At 42.3% G+C, this 13114-nt stretch overlaps 1 protein-coding gene across 4 annotated transcripts in view; it reads right to left on the bottom strand.

Annotated features, from left to right (window-relative positions):
• Window positions 1-4945, bottom strand: part of Trmt9b (tRNA methyltransferase 9B (putative)) — a 48619-nt gene extending 43674 nt beyond the window's left edge. For 3 of the 4 annotated variants that reach the window (XM_070016278.1, XM_070016280.1, XM_070016281.1), the window contains exon 1: window positions 3967-4273. The gene's annotated coding sequence lies outside the window, so the exon portion shown is untranslated. Of the gene's footprint in view, window positions 1-3966; window positions 4274-4871 lie in introns of those variants that run through there. The other variant, XM_070016279.1, reaches the window with a different exon arrangement.
• Window positions 4946-13114: the final 8169 nt, after the last annotated feature.

Here is a 13114-nt window from a genome sequence, read left to right as displayed (position 1 = left end):
ATTAATATTAAAGATTATGATCAGAAAGATCTCATAGAAGAGAATGTTTCCTTTTCCCTCTATTTTTAATCTCTCCATATAAAAATTATTGCTGTGAGTATATATCAAAATAATTAAAAGCCCTGAGAAGCTCAGACAGGAAATCTATAAGTTTGAGGCCCTGAGTTCAAACTCACTAAAAACAAGGGAACAAAAACACCACATGAATTGAAATCAGAGACTTAAAGAGCTATTTGTATACCCAATTTCATGAATTCGTACTACAGCCAAAAGATGGAAATCAATGGTGTGTACAACCCCAGAGGAATGTACATACAAAAATATGGCATATTCATACAATAGAGTGTTAGTCACCTTATGCAGGCATTAATGTGGTATCTGGAACATCATAAATGAATTGTGAAGACATTATGCTGAATAAATTATGTCACAATATGGCATCACAATATGAAATCACATAAGATTCAATCATATAAGATTCTTTGAAGAGTTAAATTCTTTTATCAAGACGCTACAATAGTGGTTGTCAGATACCTCAAAAGTGGTTAAAATTTCCTACTTTATATTTTACCACATTTTTTAAAAGGAAAAATCAATGATTAAGCTCAGAATTCAGTGCTGACTATAATGATAGCCCGATGACTGGCTGGTTTGTTTACTAGCTAAGTTATCTGTGCACTTATATTTTTGCTGAAACTTTCCTTGCTCTGTAACTTCCAAAGTGCTCTTTTTAAAGACTGTAAAATTAGAGTACACTTGAACTTATACCACTGATTTTAGACCCTAGCACTTAACCAGACTCCTTTTTTTTGCAAACCAGGAAAGCAGATATGATTGGATTTCCTCTATTACTAAGTAATAAATTATGGGTTTATTTGTACTTAGGAACTACATGAATATATCTAGGAGTAGTCCATTATGGAATAAAATCCTCTTGGTTTTGCCTCTGGCACTTGAAGTTAGAAAAAGGGAGGAATGAAGGCGAAACAAAAGGCAAAACAGTAGATTTGTTTTCATCTACACACATCAAAGGCTGTAGGTAGGAAGACTGAGTCTAAGACCTCAGGCAAAAAATGTGAGACCTTACCTAAAAAGTAACTAAAGCCCAAAAGGGTGATGTTGTGACTCAAGTGGTACAGTACCAAGCACAAGGCTCTGAAGTCAGCTTAAGAAAACATATGCAATAGATTGACAAATTAGAAACCTATAAACTACATTTCCCAGAATGTCCAGTGTCTAATTATCTGGGCTGGAGAGCACTTTGTAGCAGCAACTCTGATCACTAGGACACAGTCAGATGGTGAGTTCTTGATGTTAGCAGCATTCCTATAGTGCTGGCTCTGTTTTCTCTGATCCACCTCTAGCCTGTGGCAGTGATGGCATCAATCTGTTGCCAGTTCTATCTATGGAGCTGCTTGGGGTCATCTCCCTGGGCTCAAAAGAGACAAATTCCTCCCCTTGCAGGGTAACTTTCCTTCCTAACCTTCTGGTGAACATCTAACCTAAGTTTCTTTCTTCTCAGAGCTACGAGACCAGTTTTCTGGGTGACATATGAAAGAGAAGGGAGAGATGAAAGCATCTGACATGCCAAGATGATAAAGAAGGCCTTGGGAACACTGTGAATGGGAAAGACTGTGTCCTTCTGACATAGAGTTACACACAGGAGAACCAAGTCACAGGCTCAATCATCAAGGAGACTTAAACCTAATTATAAAGGCTGACAATGGCTTATGAGAGAAGGGACAGAGAGAAACAAAATGCATAAAGGCACATGTGTGGGGGAAAAACACCATTTAAGATGCATTTACTCAAATGGTCAACTGAGAGTCAACTAGGCAGCAACATCTCTAGAGATCTGGCCAATCAACATACTTCTTTCCACCTCCCATTGGACCCATCTTTCATGACTGAGGCAGTATATAGCTTTACACACATTGCTCCAGTTGCTCCTCACACTCACCTGGGGGGAATCATGGTCCCCATTCCACAGATGAAAAAGTGGCTTTGAGGTGGGCATCACTCCAAGTGATCTTGTTCAAGCTCAAAATGACTTTTCTCCATGTAAGAGATACCCAAAATGAATGACATTAAGGCCTCTAGCAAGTTCCTTGGCAATGTCTTCTATTAGGCCAAGGACATTCAACTGGCCATGTTAGCATCACTATTCTTTGAACCAGAATCAGGCTCAATAATGAACTTCTTAAGTCTTTAGTCCATCCTCCAGTCATATCCATATTTTTATGTCTCTCTTTACAGAGCATTGTCCAATTTATTTATGAGGTTTAAAAAAGTTCTCATGGACAAGGACTGACAGTCTAGTTTCAACAATTCATTATACCATGGGGCTCTCTGGGGGATGGCTTCCACTCAACTCCCATTAAAAAATGTAAACGGGACCATCCACATGAAGCAAAAACAAGGATCTAGTTGCATTTTTTTTTCTCTCAATGTTAAGATCTGGTGCCTTGCCAAGCGTGTCTAGCATGTACTTCAAAGGTCAGAGCTTGGTTCTTTTAAGGAATACATATATATGCGTATATATGTGTGTATATATGTATATATACATATATGTATATATAATACATTCTTTCATGAGAAATAAAATGCATTTTAAGTATTTTCATATCTATCAATAATAACACTTATAATAACAACCTATTCTTATGGTCCTTTCAATCCCAAATAAAATATGGCTTTCGAAAACACATGAAAACAGATTTAAGATTTCTGGGGAATTCACTCTTCAATTGAAGGCACTGTTAGGTCACTTAACTATACAGACAAAGCATTGTCCATCCTCCTGGTAAGGAAAATGTTATTAATACCATGGTGCATTAGCTATGTTAAGATACATGCTAAAGGGCAAACTAGATCCAAAGCACACCATTACAGTAATTGAATATTTCTAGCAATATTACTGGTTTTGAGTTAGGAAAAGCTTCCTTAGAGTGCTTGCTTTTCAAAACTAACCAGGACGGAGCAGTTTCCTCAGTGACCAGATACTTCCCAAAGGTCTTCTTTAAAGTTCCATGCCAACAAAGGCATCAGAGGGCTGACTGGCTTCCTCTCCAGCCGCCCTCCCCAGGGAGCATCTCCAAGGCACCCCAAGGCACCCGCACAACACCACTGTTGTTTACATTGCAGGCATCACAAACAGAAAACCTAGAATTCTCCTTTCACTAAACCTCCAAACAGATGAACCATGCATGACATTGGAGGATGGAGGATTCGATTTGCCCACAAGTCACAGGAATAGAGGTGGTTTTTAGCTGCTGAACCGAAGGGTTAAATACCAACCGCTACCTGCCATAATGCCAATAACTTTAACCTCAAAATGACATAGATTATCTCCCAACTCCTTTCCCCTACAAAATTCCCAATGTACATTTAAATGCATGCACGCCCATCGACCCAAAGCTTTGCACGCAGATGTCTGACCATCTTTCTATATAAAAGCACCATGTGTTTATATACTCACAAACAACTCAATTCCTATAAAGAATTGTTTTTTAAAAACCCACAGATCTCAAATAAAATAAAATACAATTAAAAAAAACCCCACAGAGCATGTCCTCTGCAAATCCTGCTAGGCTGTTTTAGCTTCCCTTCCTAAAATTTTATATTCTCATCATCAGCTTTGAAAACTTTTATGGCTTCAAGTTATCTTAGGACTCCGCCTCCCGCTAGTTAAAAAAAAAAAAAATCATTTCCCAAGCGATGTCTGTTAAGGGGAAAGCCACACGTGCACGCTACCCGAATACAAATCCGCGGCACCTCTGCGCCGCAGCACGCTAAGCCTCCATCCAGCCCGGAGCTAGGATGTCCGGGCTCGCCCCCCAAGCCCGTCCCGCAGCCCCCAGCCCATCTCAGGATGGGCTCCCCAGCTTTGATCTGAAGTTTGCAAGGTAAACAAGTCACCCAGAGCGACGAGAATATTCCGCCGACCGGGGAAGGACGGGCACTCACCCAGGCAGCAGCACCCCCCACCGGCCGCGGGCCCGGAGCGCGCGCCGGGCGACCTGTCGCGCCCGGTCCTCGCTGCCGGTGCAGAGCCAGCAGAACTAGGGCGGGCACGACGCTGGCCGCCGCCGCTCCCCGCTGCAGCCCATCCTCGGCGCTCGGGTCGCCGCGCTTTCCTCCGGGAACCCGGGCGGGAGACTGTGCACAGCCTTGGAGTTGCGGTGCTGCGTGGAACTGGAGGTGGAAGAAGCTCTTTGGCATCAGAGCCCGGGGGTTGGGGACGTGGGCTGTACGAGGTGGAACTTCCACCCTTTCGACCTATTTTGGAACGTGAGAGTGGAAGGGGGGGGCGGCGGGGGGGCTGGTAGACAGAGCGCGCGCGGGGTGCGGGGGCGCGCGCGGCCTTGGGGAGCGCGCGCGCACGCGGCCGGGCGGGAGTGCGGCTAGCGGCCGAGAAGTTGGAGCGCGGCCCCAAGGCCTCCGGCGCCGATCCTCGCCGGCGTACCCACCTCCCGCCACCTCCCGGCCCCTGCCACCACCCGAGTCCGGGCTCCGACAGAGCCTAGACGCCGCGCGCCCTGCGCTGGCAGTGCCACAATGGGGGCTCCCGACCCGCCCCCGATCCCGGTCCCAGAGGCCACCCTCGCCTCCTGGACACGCCCTCACCTCTCCCGAAACCGAGGCCCCGAGGGCGGGTAGACTCAGCGGGGTGGCGCAGGGTGCGGAGGAGATCGCTTCCCGGGCCTCCTCCTCCTGGATCGCCCCTCCCGTACGTGCCGGAGAAGTGGAGCGTGGGGATGGAGGTGACCTTCCTGCCTCCTCCCCTCTCCTTCTCCCCCGTCCTGCGCACCTGGTCGGCAACACCATTGATGCCCTCGCTCGTCCTTTGATCCTGGCAGCCAGCCACCTACCTATAGCATCAGCCAGCGGAACTGACTCCATTGGGGTACCTGAGTGCTTGGGATACCCCAAGATCTCATCCTGGGGCCACCTCAAGATCTCACTCCAGGATCCAGGATGTCTGCTGGCTGGGGATCTTCACCAAATTAACAGCATGGTTCACTCTCAAGAGTTTTGTGAGAACGAGCCCCCCTCATGGGTAGGTAGCAAGTAGCAAGAGGATAGGATGGGACTTAGACGTTTTTGCCTAACATGAGACTCACCCCAGTCATGACAAGTAATAAATAGGATTAGCTGCTTTCTCTCAGGTCCTTAGCTAATAATCTTAACCTTTATCAGTAAACAGCGTCAAGAATCTACATGCTTTTTTAAAATGCATATTCTCAACAGAGAAAAGACAGCCCGTGCTGTAGCTGTTCCAGTGCCCTTTGTCTACTGTTCCTAGGACAGGGGTCATTACCTCTGACTTCTTACTTTTGCAGCCAGGGTCTTGTGCGTCTCGCATAGACACTGGTCTAGTTAGGGTGTTAATGAAAAAGGCTGAAGAAAATCAGCTTGTGGAATCATGTTCTAGTAATGCTTTGTAGATTAGGATGGAGTCAGGAGGAATTTTGGCTGGAGCCTCTATCACTGTGCCAAACATAAGCAAATAAGCATTTCCTTATTTCTTTACTCTGTAAATGTGTTAAAAAAAAGTCATAAGCCAGATTGTCTATATTCTTCAGCTGAATGCCATTTCACAGAAAGACCACTGACTGCTAGTTTGGGTCTCCATTCAAGAGACCTACAAGTGTAACTGTCCAGATAGTATTAGGTATTGTAGTGTTCCTTGTCTCCTCTAACAGTCCCAGACAAAGCACACCTAAATAGCACAGTGCCTGGCACAATGCCTAATAAATAGCTGTCGAGTGAATGAGATCTAAACAATGTGACAGGAAAGTGGCCTGATCTAAATTTTGCAGGTAAATATGAAAAAACTCAGTGACAGGTGACTTAAGCAGGGAAAGCATCCTAAAGTTGAGGCGGCAGGGACAGGGCTAGGGTATGAATAATTAGCAAAAGGATGGGAGTGAGAGAGTGTGTCTGATGTGATTTTGAGATTCATAGTTGCTAGGTACTTAATCTGGTATAAGGAATAGGTCCCTAAAATAATGCAAAAGAAGCTGGGCACAGTGGTTCATGCCTGAACCCTAGCTACTTGAGAGGACTATGGTTCAAGGCTAGCTTCCACAAAATGTTTGAAAGACCCTATCTCAGCTAATAAATGCTGGGTGAGGTGACCTGTTAAGCAGAAAACATACATAGGAGGCTCACAGGCTATATAAGTGAGACCCTATTCAAAGGAAACTAAAGCAAAAAGGGATGAAGGTGTAACTCAAGTGGTAGACAAGTGCTCTGCATTCAAACCTCAGTACTGCATAAATACATAAATAAATAACCAACAAATGTGATGATATTTTCATGTGTTTTCTGGCAGTTCACAAACTGGTTGAAACAAGTCTATGGAATACAGAGCATGGGTTTAAGTGACCAATGCCTTGTTCCGGAGTAGGAAGGAAAGGCGGTTATTCTGGTTGATAAGAAGCAAGTACTTTCTGGCCATCAGCAGAATTTGTGCAATGGCTGTAGAAATGGAAAGAAGAGTGTGCTAAAAAGAAAATTTTTCAAGCAGATAAATACAGCTGTACTTAAAAAAAAAAACCAATTTATGTTCTTTCTGTGCTAGAGGATCACAGCCACAGAGAGAAGAGACAGACAAAATAGGAATGCTTAAATGTTAACAGTTACCAAAGATGGATGAGGGTCCATGGAAGGCTAATGTATCATTGTGTCATTGCTTGTGATGATGGACACATTTTTATGAAAAAGATTTTAAAGAATTTTTACTCGGGTAACTGTAAACAATCCTGCAGAATTTCCTAGCTTGGATTGCTAGAGTATGTGTATAAAAAAGGAAGGAAAAAGAAAATGATATAAAGATGCCAGTGGATCCTACACATAACATTGTTATTAATAAGTAAAGACTATATAAAAAGATAGATTTTCTCTTAGAATGAATTATGATGTGTGTTGGCCATAATGTTTCCTATTTCTTTCTAGACTTGAACTTGACTTCATGTTATATTGCTTAGTCAACCAAATTCTTTTATTATGACACTATATAATTGTATACGATATACTATATATAATATAATAACTCGTGTTTATGATACATTATTATATTCGTTATTATTACATTGCTTAATTAGCTCATTTTTATTTGGATTAATTGACTCTTTGGGTCTGCCACCTACCTCATGGTAGCAGATAGCAGTGCCAGGATCCTCTAAGCCTTGCTGGCTTCTCTTTACTGAGAAGTCAGCCACAGTGAACTGGGACTATCCATTACATGACTAATTCAATCAAGGGTTGGTATTTACCAAAAGGAACCATCTAGCTTGCCCTGTGGCACAGGAGGCAATCACCCTGGAAGTTTGCCACAAAGGTGTGCGCTATATTGGAATATGACAATGAAAATGGTCAGGCTTCTTTTCTATGGTAACCTCCAAAACAAGACCTAGATTTAGACTTCATCATGGAATGGGCCAGAGCCTGTGCTCTTAACCATTTTGTTCTCTGCCTCAGGAAGAGCAGAGGCAAAGTTAAACTGAGACTTGTGTGTGACTAGGTCACACTGCAGTGAGCCATGGGTGCCTTGGCAATGGAGGGGCTAGCCCTCTTGTGCTTGGGGGAAAGCTGCTTCCTCCTAGATGGCTGTTCACCTTGTGGAGCTATTGCTTGTTCTTCCTTCCTTCCTCATGTGGCTTAATAATGAAGTAATATCAGCGCAGATAGCCTGTTTCTATTCTTTATGACTTGCGCTGACCCAACCATATAATCTGTTGATTGCCCATAATACGGTCAGAACAGGAAATAGAGCTATGATTGTGGCTTCATGGATTTATTCTTTGTAGTAGTTGATCTCTCTCTTTCTCCCTCTCTCCCTCTCTCTTCTTCTCCCTCTCCCGCTCTTTCTCTTCCTCCTTTTTCTCCCTCTCTTTCTCCTTCCCCTCTTTCTCTCTCTCTCTCCCTCTCTCCTTTCCTTTCCTTTCTTTTTCTTTTGATGGGGGACTATATTAGAGATGAAGTTTCCCCATTGCTAGACAAATGCTGTGCCATTTAATCCATAACTTCAGTCCATTTTTTTGCTTGAGTCTATTTTTCTTTTTTTTTTTAATTTAATTTTATTTTATTTGAGAATATACTGTACAGAGGGGCTACAATTACATGGGCAGGATAATGCATACATTTCTTACCAAGCATTGCAGCCTCCTCCTTTGTTTACCCTTCACCTCCCTTCCCAGCCTCCCCCCTCCCCCCACCCAATTATACCCCCCTCCCCCCCCACACCGACATTGTAAAGTTGGTTTTGACATGACATTTTGTACTTCTCATTGTTGCAACAGGTCCACCTGAATCCTTAAACGACTTGTTTGTCCCCATCTCCTCCACATGTTATACTGACATCAAATATAGTGAAAGCGGGGGTTACACTGTGGGGGAGGGACATACAAAGCAACAAAGAAATAATCTTATAAATGCGTTAGAAACACATGCATGAAAGAAACGAAAACATTAAAATACATATTTAAGGGTTCATTTTCCTAATTGAGTCTATTTTTCAGATAGGATCTCCTTTGTTGTTAGGACTAAGATCCTTCTACCTATAACCACGCCCATTAGCAGATGACATTCATGAACTATCATGTCTGGTATATTAATTGAGATGGGATCTCAATAACTTTTTACCTGGCTTGGAGTTGAACTATAATCTTCCCAATTTCTACCTCCTGATAGCTGTGATTGCAGGTATGCTCTACCATTCCTAACTTCTTTCCTTCATAAAAACAGAAAGCATAGCTTCTTCTTAGAGATGTTATTTTTTTAAAAATCCTGCAAATCAAGTAATGTATTCCAATTGACTTTTTAAAATTAGTAAGCTAAATCTGTATCCACAAACTTTTCTTTCTGAATCATTATGAAAAATGTTATCCAGGATTTAGCAACTATTGCACTGTTACAGTACCTAAACCGCTTTCACTGAGAAGTACTAACTGCTTGCTTGGGCCCTAGAATGAACTAAAGGCAGGAATAAGCTTGGCATCTCCACATCCATTTTCGTATCTTTTTTCGTTTGTGAGTCATTTTCTGTGTAGCCACCTGGGAATCCAGGAAGGACAAGACTAATCAATAACATCTCTACAAAGAATAATGGAGGAAACTGCTAGGAAGGACAGGAATAGCAAAGCGTCCCAAGACAGACAACTGACCAAGCCACAAGGACTAACTTAACCTGACCACATTTCTCCAATTCTCCCTTTAAATGTTAGAAGGGACAACAACTTCTCTGGAACACCTCCAGGGAAGAATCTGAGAATAAAGGCCAACCAGGTTACATCAGTGATTGGAACTGGTTAACTATGTATATTCTCCCTCTCCGCCTAATTCTTGGCCTATTTAAACCTAAAGCTCCTGTCTGCATCCCCAGAAGATGGTTGAAGGTAGGCTTCTTGTGGCTGCCCATACTATCTGATAAACCTCCTTTCTCTGCCTCATAGCTTTGTCATTTGGGGGTGAATGGTTAGGCCTGACAGATGGATGTACTGGGATTGGGCTCATAACCATTATTTTAAAGCATTGATATAATGAAAACATGGAATACAAAAATAATCAATAAACATTAAAGCTAACTTATTTTATTGCCTTTCTGCATCAGATTCATGACCACCTCTTCAGAGATGGCGAATTCCATCTAGAGAAGCAGCACCCCACATGCCTGAGTCCAGTAAAGATCTTGAAATTTCTGCATTCCTTGGAGCTGTAAGTGCCACACCTCCAGCCTCTTGAAGTATAGCATTTGTGCAAGGAATTTATGCAAGTTCTTGTCCTAAAGCTCTCCACCATTACTAATGTGTTTCTTCCTCACTACCTGTTTGCCTAGATTGCCATAAGCCCTAAACATGGGCTAAGCCTACTATATTCAAGGCCCTGGTCTAATAACTAGCTACTAGCCTCTTTGGATGCTTTTCTATTATTAATATGATGGAGACTTAAAAAAAACTAATGTTACATTATTTAGACACAATCTTTGCCTTTCAGAGCTACTGCCCATTCTTGAGTAAATTTAGCTAGATACCGTAATGGTACATGAGGAAGCGGAACCTCTCACTAGGTGGAATGGCAGGAAGAAACTGGGGTGTCCTAAACCTGACCCTCCCCCCACTGTTCTCCCTCCCCAGAGCAGATAGACAAAGCTCAACCTTCAGGGCCTCCTACTTTTAAAGGGTTCCTCACAACAGAACTGGTCGAACCAGTCTGTGGATCAAAGCGTTCTCTTCTGTTTATAATGTGAATCAGCACAAGTTAGAAATCCAAGCGCTGACCAGACATGACCTTGGCATTTGGGAGTGTGCCCTCTACCTGAGCCCTTCACTTCTTTCATTTCCAGACAGTCTGTGGCTGCTGTTTTGACCCAAAGGAACTAGTGTTCTCCACACCTTGGAAAGCTGGGAGGCCTCCTGCCGTGAGCAGTGTGGGTTTTCCAGTGTGGAGGTTAAATAAACGGATTTCTTATCTGACAAGGTTTTGTAAGCCAAGAAGGTTAAATAAACGGATTTCTTATCTGACAAGGTTTTGTAAGCCAAGAAGCCTCTCTGCCTTCCTGAATTATATGAAACAGAGACCCATCAAGCCTCAGCATCTCTGAGGCACCTGTCCTGATCCCCTGCTTTTTCCTCTCACAGTCTTTCCCTGGATAACCTCATCCACTGCAAAGTGAGATTGTGCAAATGCCTCAAAACTCTGTATCTTGGAAGTAGACCAACAAACCTACAGACCCACAGTGCCAAAGCCTTGTGAGACATCTCCATCAGAGCGACTCAGTGCATTGGACACTGACCTCCAGTGCTCTCTGTGGACCGAACCCAGAGAACAGCCGTTGCCTCTCTTCTATGAATCTGTGTTCTCCAAGTTACCAGCACATTGCTTCTCTTTGCTCTTTATATTCCACTGGTAGCCACTGAGATAGGACAGATGGATAAGGGGACAGGGAATTAAAAATTAAAACAAATAATACCAAAAGGGGTAAAGTCAGGAATGAAACCAGATCCAGGAAGTCAAACTGAAAACTCAGGGCAGCAAGCTATCCTCCCAATTATCTCCCTGCAAATAGATAGAGGGACAGAAAATAAAGGGCATGTCTGATGTCTGGAAGTAAGTTCTAAAACTCACACAATTATTGTCCGTGTGTTTGGTTAAGCCTACACCATTTTTCTCCATGCTTCTCAATAGTGAACAGGACCACTGTTGACTATGCTTTGGGTACCATTCTAACCCATTGTGTTGGTTTGGAAACAGCAAAATGTCTAGGGGTTATGGGATACTGGGATCAGGATCTAGCCAAGAAATTCAAGAATTACAACAGATAACCACTCTTCTGAATGTCCATCACCTCCTGTATGAAAAGAGAGAGCTGTTTTTCTTTGTTGTTTCTCCCTACATTATCCTGATGACATACTAAAATAAGTCTTTGCTAAACTACTTTGTGAGACTCTCCTTTTGTGAAACACCTATTGGTCTGTGATCTTTGTATATATACTTTCTGCTGTAACTGGGACAACAGACAGATGCACATTACCACACCCAACCTTTTTCAGTTGAGATAGACTCTTGAAAACTCTTTTGTTCCTGTGCTGGTTTGAAACTGCTGTGATTTTTCTGATCTCCTCCTCTCATAAGGTTGGAATAACAGTATCAGGATACCACGTAGTTGAGATGAGTCTTACAAATGTTTTGCCAGGGCTAGCTTCGAACCACTGTCTTCCCAAACTCTACCTCCCAAATAGCTAGGTTTACAAGTGTGACAAGTGGTTTACTGGTTCCTGGCGCAAAATAGTTTTTTTTTTGTAGTGGATTTCTTTTTCTTTCTTTCATTTCTTTTCTCCTTTTTTTAATATATGCATCCTAATTCAGGAAGAGAGAAGCAAGAAAACGAGCAAGACGGGTAAATAAATCCTTCTACAGATGTTTGGATTTTTTTTTTTAATTTGGAGTCTGCATATACATAAGGAGATATGTTGGGGTTGGAACCCAAGTCTAATCATTAAACTCATTTATATTTGAAACTCACCTTGTATACATAGCCTGAAGTTAATTTTACACAGTATCTTCAGTGCACCTGTGCGGTTCTTTGTGTTTTACTTTACTGTTATTATTAAGGTGATGTACAGAGAGGTTACAATTACAAGAGTCAGGTAATGAGTACATTTCCCTTCCTATAGTGTCTCCCTACCATTACTCTCTCCTAGGCTTTCCCTCACACCTCCACCCATAGTTCACTTTCACCAGTGTCCAGTGAGTTCACTGGAGCATTTTTTTACCTTTTTTCCCTCAAGTGGATACCAAGTCTGTAATTTGCCCGGCAACTGAGATTCTAAGGAATTCCTCTCTTCCTGCCCTTTCCTTTTCTCTGCCAATTTTATCTCTGATGATTTTATTTACCTTCTTTACCCACTTCTTGTTTCTACCTCATTTGTGTATGTTCCATTACTTCTCAGCTAAGTGATTATAGCATTTGCTTACTATTTTTAATATATAGTTTATTGTAAAGATACTGTACAGAGGGGTTACAGTTACATGAGTAAGATAATGAGTACATTTTCTATGCTTAATCTTACATCTCAATTTTTAAAGCTATTTTTCCCCACAAAACCTTTTAGTCTTTATTTTCTTGATTTCATCTCTGTCTTGAGAATCTAGTTGTTCTTTATTTTTATCCATTTTTAAATCACCCACAAAAGCATTCATTCATACCTAAAAGCATTCATTCACTTATTTATTCTTTCCTTGAACAAATAATCATTGGGCATCTATGTGCCAGGGACTGTCATAGGAAAACAATGGAGAGCAAAATATATAAAATCCTTCTGGCTATGGTGCTCATAGAGCATTGGAATAATAAACAAGAACACACAGATCCCATTGGAAATGTGTGGCGTTAAGCTGAAGCAAATACCTTGAAGGGGAGATTGGCCTGTCATCTAATGAGGGGACTGCTGATGCTTCTCTCTGTGTTCTCCAAGTGCAACCTACATCTGTGCCTGTGGAGATATTCAGGAAGTTTGGTTGAAGGAACATATTCCTCTACTCTGATGTAGAAGTGCCTGCCTCACCTTTTTCTATACAGCACAATATTCAATAAAATATATAGCAGGTC

The sequence above is a fragment of the Dipodomys merriami genome, unplaced genomic scaffold (assembly GCF_024711535.1).
Source record: "Dipodomys merriami isolate MVZ:Mamm:240054 unplaced genomic scaffold, mDipMer1.0.p SCAF_12, whole genome shotgun sequence".
NCBI lineage: Eukaryota > Metazoa > Chordata > Mammalia > Rodentia > Heteromyidae > Dipodomys > Dipodomys merriami.
The sequence above is the reverse complement of the archived record's forward strand: the minus strand, read 5'-3'. Positions and strand labels throughout refer to the sequence as shown.